This window comes from Leptonychotes weddellii, chromosome 8 (genome assembly GCF_054177405.1).
Source record: "Leptonychotes weddellii isolate Sample4059 chromosome 8, ASM5417740v2, whole genome shotgun sequence".
In the NCBI taxonomy this organism is placed as follows: domain Eukaryota; kingdom Metazoa; phylum Chordata; class Mammalia; order Carnivora; family Phocidae; genus Leptonychotes; species Leptonychotes weddellii.
The window spans coordinates 85,773,251-85,786,389 of NC_138376.1; the positions used below are offsets into that span (position 1 = coordinate 85,773,251).

Sequence of the window (13,139 nt, forward strand, 5' to 3'; positions counted from 1 at the left end):
ACTTATAAAACCTAAAATTGGAAATAAAGCCTTCTTAAGAGAACATAAAAGTAAAATTTATTCCTGAGGCATTTTTGAGTTTTTTATTCATCTAGTAGATATTTACTGATCATTTAGGTGCTAAGGACCCTTCTAGGTATTAAGGACACCATGGTGAACCAAACAGACCTGATCTTTGCTTTCCTGGAGCTTCTAGTCAAGAGGAAGGAGATGAGATCATTTCAAAGTTACACATAAAATGAAGGGGAAAAAAGGGAAGAAGTTTCCAGGGGTTACTAGAGATAAGGTGGTTTGAGAAGGAGTTTGAAAAGCAGATGCCTGAAAAATGAGAAATGACCAGCCGCATAAAGAGCCATGAGAGTGCTCCAGCCAAGGAAATGAAAATGCTGAGGTCTTCAAGGGGTAGTGCAGCTAAGGAAGCAAAAGAAGGTGTTGTGTCTAGCAGCAAGCAAAGGGGCACTGAGGTGGGGTAAATTGGACAAGTAGGTAGGGGCCAGCTTATATAGATCCTCATAGACTGTGGTCAGGGTCCCAGGTTGAGTTCCTGGAAGCAGTCTTTAAGACAGAAATCGGCATGGGGGCCTTTATTAGCAATGATCTTAAGGTCAACTTTGGAAGGCAGAGATGACTGGGGATAGGGCGAAGGGAGATGATGAGCAGCACTGTAATTCCAACAAAGGTATCTGCCAACTCCACGGGAGCACTGGAGCTGGGATGGCCCTTTAGAGCTGTTCCAAACTGTACTGCAACATCGATCAGCCACTGGATATGGGCTGCTCCTGAAAGTAGGCATGACTTTGAAAGAAAGAGTTTTCTTCAGCCAAGGCCATCTACAAGGAAGGCTGATACCTGAGGGCTGAAATTCCCTGGCCAAATTCCCAGCAGCTAGTGAAGTAAGTCCTTTGTTGCTGAAGGGAGATCTAAGCATATGGATTTTATTTCAAGCACAATGGGAAGCCACTGAAAAGTTTTCAAAATGAGGTATTATAGTCTAATTTACATTTTCAGAGGATAGCTCTGGTTGTTTTTTGAAGAATATAGAATGCAGTAGTAGAATCAGGGAAACAAAGTACAATATTTGTATAAAAGCAAAAGGCTCAGTCAGATTTGCCCACTGGTAGTTTATCTTGATGGCTGAAAGTCATAAGATTGAGATAAATCAAAGGAAACAATGTTTGTTTAGATTTAGTAATATCAGGCCTAACAAGAGAGTTAATATGATTTAATTGAATGTTCTTTCACTCATTCTTTCCTGAGAATTGCTGAAATAAGAAACTGTTCACAACCGTGGTTTGAGTATCATACACACACTCACAGAGTGAGTGAGAGAGAGAGAGGGAGAATTTAATTCTTCTTTCTTTCTTCTTTATAAAGTTAACCTAAATTTTGGTTTTAAAGTTTTCCCTTCAGATTCAAATTTCTGGATTTGGATTCTCACTTAAGAGACTTGTGATGGATCATGTATGATAAATCTTCACAATGGGCCATCAGTTTCATCTCTTTGAAAGAAATCTCAACATATTTGCCTAACTGACAACGTTTCAGAGATTGTGGTAGACTCACCTCCATTCCATGAGAAGTAAATGCTCATTGGTTGATTAACTTATTGATAAAGAAGAGGATAATGTGGCTATATGGCTATCAAATGGAAGCACAAAGGTTATGGGATAGTTCTGGTCATGGGATAGTTCTGTATCTCAATTTTGATGGTGGTTACACCAATGTACACATGTGATAAATTGACATACCGCTATACACATTCATTGTACCAATGTCAATTACCTGGTTTTGATATTGTACCATAGTTCTGCAAAATCTAACCTTTGGGAGAAACTGCATAATGGATACACGAGACTTCTTTGTACTATCTTCCCAACTTCCTTTAAATCTGTAGTTGTTTCAAAATAAAAAGTTAAAAAACTATTTGTTTTGCTTGACAAATACACCAGGCATGCCATCACACACTCTTCTTGGATCGTCATATCAACTCTGATGGAGTAAGCCACTGCAGCTCCACTGAGGACCTGGGAACCCCTGTTTCACTCAGACATCCCCTGCTGGACTCCAGACCACATAGCCATCTGGCTGTCCCATAAGCACCCCAAATTCAACATGTCCAGTGTTCACCCCTTTCCTCAAACCAACTACACTTTCAGCATTCAATCTATGTCTCATCTGCACTGAAATTCTTAAAGTTCTCTAAAATGTTTTTCACTTAGCTTTCACTTTTAGCTCATGTTTTTTCTGTACCTGAAGTGATCTCTGATTTCTCCGTGTGGCAGACCCCTACTCATCTTTCCAGATGTCTCATCTTTCTTAAATCTGTCCTCTTTGACAAAAGTACACCATGGATCCTGCATCCATACTCTTATAGAAGTGTGGAATAGGGGGTGCCTGGGTGGCTCAGTTGGTTAAGCATCTGCCTTCGGCTCAGGTCATGATCCCAGGGTCCTGGGATGGTTCCCGGCATCAGGCTCTCTGCTCCGCGGGAAGCCTTCTTCTCCCTCTCCCACTCCCCCTGCTTGCATTTCCTCTCTCGCTGTGTCTCTCTCTGTCAAATAAATAAATAAAATCTTAAAAAAAAATGTGGAATAGAACGTGAATTACTGAACTGCAACACAATGACTTGTATGCATGCCTGACTTCAGCACGGGGTTTTAAGAATCTCCAAATTATTATTTTAAATTATATATTTTTAAAGGAACAAATGAATGAACAAGTTATTGGTCTAGTCTATACAATTGCTATTGGTAACCACAAAATGAATTCATAGTAAAAATATTTGCCATGTTATTTTACATTTCCTAAACACTTTTAAATAATTACCTTGTTTGATTTTCACAAAATCCATCCTAACTAGCTAGCAGATATTATTATCCCAATTTAAGAGCTAAAGGAATATAAAAGAGGTGTTACATCAGTGACTTACTTGAGGACCATGGGTTAATACAGCGGAAGAGTAAAGATTAAAACCCACATTTCTCAATTTATATTCCAGTGTTTTTTACAACATACTATGATTGCTATCTCAAGTTGAATACCCATGTATCTTTGATATATTATAACATATGTGGTTAATTTTTAAATAGTGTTTATACTCTGTTTTCTAAAGCACCTGATTAAATAATCCTCAAAAGAAACGGACATGAAGTAGGTCCATATTCTTGGGCATTTTGTACAAATGAAGCACTGAAATGTAATGTTTCTGATCAGTCATTCAGCCTGGAGCATTCTCAGTTTAGCTCTGCTTCTTTGTGCTTTAATTCCAGGTGATAGGGGCACTTAGTATGACAAGGTACGGTGTGCGGCTTTTTCCTTTCTTAGGGCATTATGAACAAGAGGAGAAATTAACATTCTTACAGAGGAAAAAACTCTGAAATGCAGTCTCTGACATCTGTTTCCCTCGTTTAGTTGGATCTTTTAAGATCAGCTTATCTGTCTTGGCTCTTGAGGTCTGAAATTGAAAACATTCCTTTGATTTATGTGCATTGCCATGATTTATGCCCTGTTAAAATGAGTATCAGATGGTTTTATATTTTTGTAAAGGCAATAGCCCGAACAGGTAGATTTTATCTCATCATCTGAAAACCAAGATGTTGAGTCATGGCTCAGATAGCACTGCTTAATTGCTTTAAATACCCCGATATTTTAAAGACTTGGCGTTAGCAAAAGTTAATTTAAATTGAGTAGTAAGACATACATCCCGCACACATTTACTCAGTGCCTGAACATATACGTAAGGAGCTTGGAGAAGCCTTTCACAAGAAGTTAAGCAAAGATACTGGTAAGTTCCATTTTAAAGAGAAGCAGATGACTCGAGGGAAATGTACCACCAAAGAGAAGGGTACACTTGGATGGTACCAACGATGAAATGACCTGTATAGCAGCAAGAATCCCTCAAGAGAGGAACAATAATCAAGTGAATATTAAACATTAAGTAAAAGGCCTAGAGCAACTCTTGCAAGATACCTTTGTAGGAAATTCAAGCCTGATGAATCACAGTGAAATCTAGGGAGGTTGCTTGATTTCCAGACTTGTTCATTGCTTTTTTTTTTTCCCTTCATTTTCTTCATTTTTATTTTTTTATTAAATGAATGGCTTGATGACATCGAGTCAGAAGGCATCAGATATCACAATGTCCCTTTATCCACTGTTCCAACAGCAAATGAGATGAAATAGAGATGAGCCAACTGATATTACTTTTTTTTAATGGATGCCATGTCTGAGGTCAAAATGGTATGTGGGTGTTTGTGTGTTAGGGAGTAGTTGTAAAATAATGTAAGTGCATATTTTATTGTTGTACCCCTAGGTGGCAAATACCCAAAGTCTTATTAAATCATATTAAGATTTTATATTTGCTTGTGTTATGCTGCATGTAAAACCAAATTGAACATGAAATATTAGAGAAGGAGCTCTCCAAGTGAACCCACTAACTCTTCAAGTGAAAGATTTGCACCTCTTTGAACTACACGCTGCCATATTTTTTCTGGATGTTACTGCTTACTAGAGAAATAAGGCTTGTTGGCATGAAATGCATCTTTCCCACCCACATTGTAGGACCTTGAGACTATGTCACAACATGACCTGATTTAATCTTTGTGGGATCTTAATAAATAACCCTCCCCCTCCTTCAAAGCCAGTCCAGAAGAATTTGTTTATGGCATCAGGAATATGGGATGGAGACGGGGTGGGCAGGAGTGTGGTTGTGGGGGGTAGAACAAAGGAGAGAGGGGCAGGATATAGGAGAGAGGAAGTAGCCACATGCTCAGCCTTACACATCTATTCCATTAGAGGGACTGAAAAGAGATGAGGTCAAGTGGCTCTAGCAAATCACCTCAAAGGAGAAGGCCTGTTAGGCCTTCCCTCTGTCACTTCCTTTACTACACATTTATATCTGCATGTGATTTGAACTTGAGGTGACTCAGTTTTAAATTGGGAGCATGGATCTGGGACGATTTCTTAGGAATCCTCACTTAGAAATAATGTTGGTCCTGAAAAACAAACTATAAACTGGAATCTGAAACTTTAACTTAGAATTTCTTGATTTATGGCAAACATTTTTTTTTCTCATGGTATAGAAATTTGAAAAAAGATAGAAAGATAAATGAGGGCCACAAAAGAAAATGAAAGACAGCAAAGCCACTCACATATTTGTAGATACGTCCTCTATAATTATCTGGAAGCCTGCAATTATTTAACAAAGTACTCCTTGAATATGTACATTGATTTTGTGAGAAAATGGGAACAGAACTATGCTTCTAATTGAAACTGGTTAATATGCACATATGGGCTAATGGGATAAGAAAATACTGATTTGGAAACACTGCACACTAAAGAAAAATGACAGTTTTTGTTCTACTATCTGTATTTTATTTTTTAAGTTTGATGAATAATAATAATATACTTAAAACAACAAAGTTTGCCATAACCTTATATGTACTCATTAGCTTATTATTTGGTGATGAGATGTTCATTAATGCATATACACAAAGGAATAGTTGACAAAAGCTTATAAGGTATTTATCTGTAGCAGAACTAATTCAAAACTACAACTATATGATACTAGAAGCCAGATGGAAACAAAGTTTTTTGAAAAATCAAATCTGAACAAAACAAATACGGTATTTTGACTTCTTTGTTTCAAATTTCCCCACACTTGCTATCATGTCTTCTAATTTAAAACAGAAATTCAGTACTATTTTCTTTCTTCCTCCTTCAAAACGGACAATGATTTTGAATTCTACAGTTTCAATATTAGTATGACTCTAAATGTGAGCTAGTACTTCTGCCCCCAAGGTTTTAAACAATGTGATGTTATATGTCTAACTATAACTGTAAAATCTACTCAATTTAGAGTGAATGATTTAAATTATTCCAAATATTTGTACTAGAATAAACTGATTAACCTGTGGACATTTCTGATACCCAAATATTTGCTTTGTATATTTGTTTTATATATTTCCAATTATCTAGTTCTTCACTTACATTGTCTATACTTATTTGCACTTCATTTAGATCTCATAGCATGGTGTTTATATTGCTCTTTAAAAAAGTGTGTTTTTTTGGTAGAATTATAATAAATTATTTTAAAAAATGAGTTGTCAAAATAATTTCTTACAGAGATGGCTTTATACTATGAATTCTGCATGCTTTGTTTTGCACCATCAGTATTATGGTACCAATGGAAAGGCCTGAATATAGGTTGTCTTTAAATTATTTCAAGTTGTCTGAAATACATCCAATTCTCATTTGAGATATACAGCAATATAACCAAAGTATTATAATTTTGACTTCATGAAAATGTTGCACAAAATACTGAAATACAATATATAATGAAGCAGTCCTTGTTTTAAGGAAATAATAGACTACTTCCTAAAATCTGATTTGCATTTGAGCAATGTACAATGAGGAAGTAATGAATCTTTAATATTTACAGCACTGCAATGATTAACAAAGTGTTGGAGGAGGGCATATATTTGAGCAGATTCACCATCTTATGATATTTGTTTTACTGTAATCCACTTTCCCTAGTATTAGGAGAAGTGTAATGGAAAGGAAGAATGATTGGAGGGTCTGATCAAATCCTCCCTGAATTACTCCATCAACCATGCGGAAAACCTATTATTGTATAGATCTTAAGGCAGACCTGAATTGAATTATAGCTTTAGTACTCAATCTCTTTGAATATCATTATTCTCCAAAATATGTAGAGGTGGATATAGATGAAAATTAATCCACTCTGAGCAACCAGACTATTTAATCATCTAGACTGCATAGAGACAAATAATGTTCCTGGGGATTGGGAGATCAAATAAATTGTTCAACTTCTCTTCCACCCCTGATTATTTAGAAACAACTATTGGGAAGAAATGTTTTACATGAGAAGCTCGGGTTCTGGGAGGATTAAGTGGCAAGCTACAATTCAATAAACATCTCTTGGACAAATGTTAATCTACAGTATTCAAACGAGCCTAATAGTAATTCAGCCCCTATCCATACCTTAAACTGTGACCCATATTGTTGAATTTGAATGTCATTTTCTACAGAAAGGTCACCCTTTAAAAAATGTAATGCCCATGGGAGAAAATGGATTAAAGGGAGCCCCATTATTGTTGCCAGGCCTTCACCAGAAATAGACTTCTGTGTCTTGTGCTACAAATATCGCAGAAATAATAAAGCAATGAAATACACATATATATTAATTAATCTGGAAACTGAAGATATTTCTGTTTTTCTCTCTTTTTTTTTAAGATTTTATTTATTTATTTGACCGAGAGAGACACAGCGAGAGAGGGAACACAAGCAGGGGGAGTGGGAGAGGGAGAAGCAGGCTTCCTGCGGAGCAGGGAGCCTGATGCAGGGCTCGATACCAGGACCCCGGGATCGTGACCCGAGCCAAAGGCAGATGCTTAACGGCTGAGCCACCCAGGCGCCCCTCTATTTTTCTTTTTAAAAGGTGGTAAAAATCTAACTACATGAATATAATAATATTAACAGCATCATTACCATATACAGTGGTTTAGTAGCCATTATTCTGTTATTTCATTTGATTCTTAGCATTGGAATTTTTACCTACCTTATATTCCATCATTAATTTCAGAGGTTACTGATAAAATTAATTCTCTATATAGCATCTATGAACACTGAAATAGAAACTTTACAGTAGATATGCTTATTCCTAATTAATAGGTGAAGAAACTGGGACCATGAAAATGAAATATCTTGCCAAGCCTATTTTGTAATCCAGTGCTGCAGTGACATTAGACTGGGCCTTCTTGTATCAAGGGTCATTTATTTTTTGCCTCCAGCCAAACTGTAGTTTATGGAGACTTCCAGATGCCAATGGATAACACATATTTTGTTTGTACTTAGACCCTAAACACTTTCTATAAAACAATCTCAAAAGGGATTCTCATGTAAACACAATTTATCTGGGGGAATTAGCATGGGAATACAAATTAAAATAAATATTTGAAACTGTGTATTTGTTTTATTTCATACAAAATCAAACATTTTACTGTTAGATCTTCTATTTTCAATGTTAGAGGTATACACAAATTTGTGGAAGTATTCTAGTAGCATAATTTTCTCTTAATTTGCCAATAATGAAGACCTGCTTGTAATTGCCTCTATGAGAAATGCAAATATCCTATGATTCATTAATCAGTAAACCTACAGTTGAATAAAATAATAACTAGTTTATAAATAGGTTAATTTCACTTTTATTTAGTGATCTAAAGTAAAATTATGTCCACATAGAAAGTAAGATTGAATGGCTAATCTACATAGCAATTGCATAATTTTGCATCATGAACTAAATTATCAGTTTTAAATAACTATACAAGAAATATAAAGCCACTGAAATCAAAGCTAGCATCACCATCCCAGGTGAGACTACGTTAATCAACAGTAAATGCCAACAACCTCTGGAAGGTATATTTGCCTAATAACTAGTAAAATAATACAATCATTATTAAAATGTATGTCAATTATTATTTTTTTAAACATTTATCCAGTTCTTGATTAAGTTCTGATTCACTTTACCAAAATCCTAAAAAAAAAAGTCAAATTTTCATTCTAGAAAGATGTTTGAAAACTTAGTAAGGTATTCGACAAGGATTTGTGGATGGATGGATGGATGAATCTATGATCAATCCCCATAAGATTTTTTAATTCTATCCTGCACATTGAGACTGAGGCAAACATGCTGCATAAAGAATTTGCTATAAGATCAACAAAACTTTCCTTTCAATAGAAAGAGTAGGTAAGATTGAAGGTAGCATAATTCCTGAAAAATGGGTAAGCATAACAAAAGCTCATTTGCCTTTTACTTGATCCAAGCACAGCTCAAAATCTATATCATGACCAGTACATATTGGTCTCTTATAGATTTTGTTGATGCTAACTCTTCTCACTTCCCAAATGATGACATCAAGCTTGTTGCAGTCATGGAGTCAGTGGATCAGAGCCTTCACATTATGAAGTAGAGGAATGTATACACAGCATTCAAAAACTGTACCTCTTGCTTTGCTCTAGTTCCCCTCCTGCTAGCTTCAGCTGACCTCTTGGGCTTCTTCCCTCTAATAGACAACTCTATTCTTGCAACAACCAGTGCAACATAATTAGGAACATTCATAATTGTGCACCGGTATTGAGGACCAGCTACATAATCTGTGGGTCCCAGGTTGCATGCTCAGGAAACCAGCACTGTAGGAGATCACTATCTAGAAGATGCAAAGCCCCCCTCCCATCCCGCCACCTGCCTTCAGGTCCAAAAACATTGCCTTAGGCATTTATAATCATTGGAGCTTATTTCACACTGGTGGAACTGTGCATGTGCCTAGGGAAGGAAGGAGAAAATACACTCAAACCACATAGTGACTTTGTCTGCTTCACCCAGCTCTATGCTGGATCAAGAAATTGACAGATTTCAGGAAGTTGCTATCACTTCTCAAATATGAAAAACAGACATTGCATTTCTCCCTTCTATGTGAAGAATTGTGCATGTAGTCATCTGTAAGTCTGATTTTATTGTCATTTTATGGTCAAGAAATTTTGAATAAAAAAAATCAACATAAGAAAGCTATGTTGATTTTAGCATATTTTATGTTGACCTCTGACCATATGCATGTACATTTTATATATGTATCATGTAATTTCCAGGTCTTAACAATGGAGAGAACAAGCATATTGCATTTATTGAGATACCACACAAAAATCCAATACTCCCTTGGTTAACAAAAATCTAGTCCTTCCTTGGTCTTTCATTCTCTAGTTATTCCTTCTAGAATTCATTGGGATTGTGAGTGTGTCTCTATGTGTGTGTGCCTATGTTTGTGCATGTAGTAATATTGACAGGGGTGGGATTCAGATGTAGACCTGAAGTACCTACTTGAAGTTCTGCCAACAAGGTCATCTGGTATCTGGGAGTCCCCACTGTTGATTATGGTAGTTCTGTTGCCCCATCACTGTACCTGCTGCCATCAGCTTCTAGACCGTGATGTCCAATGCTCTTTTCACACTCTGGCCCCAAACACTATTTCTGTATTTCAAAACTGGGTGACTTGGTTTGGGCTTCCAGAAACAGGCCTTGAGTCAAAGATTTGAGTGAAAGTCATTTATTTGAAAGGTGAAGGAAACATTGTAAGGAATAGACAAAATGAGACTGGAAAAAGAAGGCAGGCAATAAAGGGTGCTTTATCAAGTCAGCTGCCACTATTCGTTCAGTCAAGGTCATTTAAATTGCTAGGTTGGAATGGAGTGGAAAGGGGTTGCCTAGATCAGCAGTTCTCATATCCAGCAGCTCACTGATATCAACTGTAGAGCTTTGTAAAATTACCAGCTCTTGGATCCCATCACAAACTAACTGAATCAGATTTGGGGAAGCAAGATTGGGGAAAAGTTAAGGTTAAGAGTTGCATTACAAAAGGCATGCCCACTTGATGGCCATGGGAATCTCTGGCATAGACACAACTGGTCATTCACATACTAGTCAGACTTCCTTTGTATATTAAATACAATAACAGAAGTGTCCTTTTATTCTTCCCTTTCTTTCCAATTCTACTCTCATCATGCCAGATCAGGTTTCCATTGGCACTGTGTGGATTACTAACCAACTTCCTAAGTGTTTCCTTTGAGCCTCACTGTGCTTGGCCATTAGCTGTTGTGGCTCTGCAAGACTCAACTCTAGGTTTCCAGTCTTCTCACTCTATACTGCCTCCCTGGGACATCACATCCACTTAGAGACTGATGATACTCTTCTCTCTTTAGTGCACATCTCTTCACAGAGTTTCAAATCCATCTTTACAATCGCCATTTGCTATTTCCTCTTGAATGTCTTCAAATTCACTCTAACCAAAAATCCTATGGCCATCTTCTCCCCAACCTCTTCTAAGACTTCTTAAAGTAAAATTCAGTCTTTTGGGGCTGGCATTCATATACCTCTATTATCTGACTGTAAGCAGCATTTCAAATATTGTCTTTCATTACAAGCTTGCAGCCAGCTCCTGGGCACACAAAACTGGCTGTTCTTTCCTCCAATTTGCTAGTGTCCACTCTTCTACCTTTGCTTTGTTAATGTTCCTACTCTGAGAAGTCTTCCATGTCTTTGCTGCCTTTCATGGCCTTGGAAAAGTCCCTTCCAGCCTTTTTTTTCCCCCTATGCACATATTTAAATATTTTACATATTTAAGTTTATTCTGTATAAATAGTTTTATATCCTATTTAATTTTTATTATAGTCAAATATTTTGTTAATTTCTTTTTTAAAAATTTATTTATTTGACAGAGAGAGACACAGCAAGAGAGGGAATACAAGCAGGGGGAGTGGGAGAAGGAGAAGCAGGCTTCCTGCTGAGCAGGGAGCCCGATGCAGTGCTCCATCCCAGGACCCTGAGATCATGACCTGAGCCAAAGGCAGATGCTTAACGACTGAACCACCCAGGCTCCCCTTATTTTGTTAATTTCTAAGGTATGTAATATAGCATCATATTGGTTGTAAGCACTAATACCATGAGGGATACTTTGGATTTTTCAAAAAACTATTTTTAAAGATAGGAAATAGTCTACAAATGTTTCCACTCCTATGATTCAGTATGTGAATATCTTTGCTATTAATTGAAGGGATTGTGAAAAATTGTACATTTTCCAGAACACCAGAAGTAAGGTCTCCCATAACTAAACATGCTGATTCTAATAATAAGGCATTCATTCAACCATTATGCATTCACTGAGACCACTGTCTTAAGTTATAGAGATAGAGTAATGAACCAAATTCACATGTTGTATGCTGTTGAGGAGCTCATATTCCACTTAAGGGGATGCACAATTTATAGACACAAACAACAGGATGGAATAATTTCAGATTCTTTTATTGAGTACCTAATATACTGGGTACTAGGAAATCATTTGAACTCAATTAAAAGAATGTAGGTGTGAATCCAGGGCCACCACTTACTGGTAAGGTGATCTTTGGCTCATTACTTGATCTCACAAATCTTAGTTTCCTCATCTGTAAAGTGTTTTTTTTTTTTTAAGAGGAACAAAGTATCTAATATTCTTAGCAAAGTATCTGACACATAGGAAAACACTGAAATTATGTTAATAATAATAATAATAGTAATAATAATAGGTACTATTGTTGGTTTTCCTTTATCATGCATCAGAATTTTTTTTCCTTTCCTCTCTTAGTCTTTTATTCGTTAAACAGTAGTCTTTAATCATAAATGCCAAAGGAAAGCAACAAACAAAAGCAGGGGATTTGCATAGTGGATGGGAAATGACTGTGAGCCATGGCAGGCCAGAAGTTCCTGTTTTGTTCTGTGGGGCCAGGAGTTTGCAATGTGGTGTCCTCATCTTTCTTCTCCCCCACAAAGGTCGCAAACAGCTTAGATGGGAGGCTGAATGTGATGACTGGTCCTAATTTTTGCTATTCAACCATTTTTCTTGCTCTTGCTCTCTGACTCCGTCCAGTCCAGACTGTTCAATGGATTTGTAATAAACTTCCAAGATGAAGGGAAATTTCTTGCTCATTGTTTGCCTGAAATCTTGGCTTGTGTTCATCTTATTAAACAAAAAATATGCTCCAAAAACACCCAAGAGTTCAACTACTAAAACTTCTTTAAAGATCTTCTTAGCCGCTGGTTCCGTAGTGTGGGCCATCCTGAGGGGCTTACACGCAGGACTGCGTGTGCGCTATGCATCAGAATTTTTAACTAAGTTTCCCGAAATATTGTCTTGGAATGAAATGATACCTTAGTAATAATTCCTTACATGTACAATGACAAATGTTGCTTTATTTGACAATCATAGCCTCTTTCCAGTATATTTATAAAGATCTCATTTATAGATGATACAAGCAGGGTTCAAAAAGGTTTAATATCTTGCTCAAAGCCACATGACAAGTGCCACAAACTTCATCTTGTATTATTCTAAGCATCCTAGATGATTCTGACCTCAATCTTTTTCCTGAAGGCAGGGTAATCCTGAGTGGAATAGAAGAGTAAGTCATTTAAAAAATGTGGATAAAAATATCCTGGTGAGGGTGACTTGGTGGCCTTCCTACTTACAGGTCTTCACATTGTTAAGTACATACACAACACGCAGGCTGAGAATGTGAAAAATACAGCGTAAGTAGCTATG

The 13,139-nt window shown here is 36.8% G+C and overlaps 1 pseudogene; it reads right to left on the minus strand.

The window, feature by feature from the left end:
- Positions 1-12,215: 12,215 nt before the first annotated feature.
- Positions 12,216-12,659, minus strand: LOC115941531 (protein CEBPZOS pseudogene; annotated as a pseudogene).
- Between the last annotated feature and the right edge of the window lie 480 nt (positions 12,660-13,139).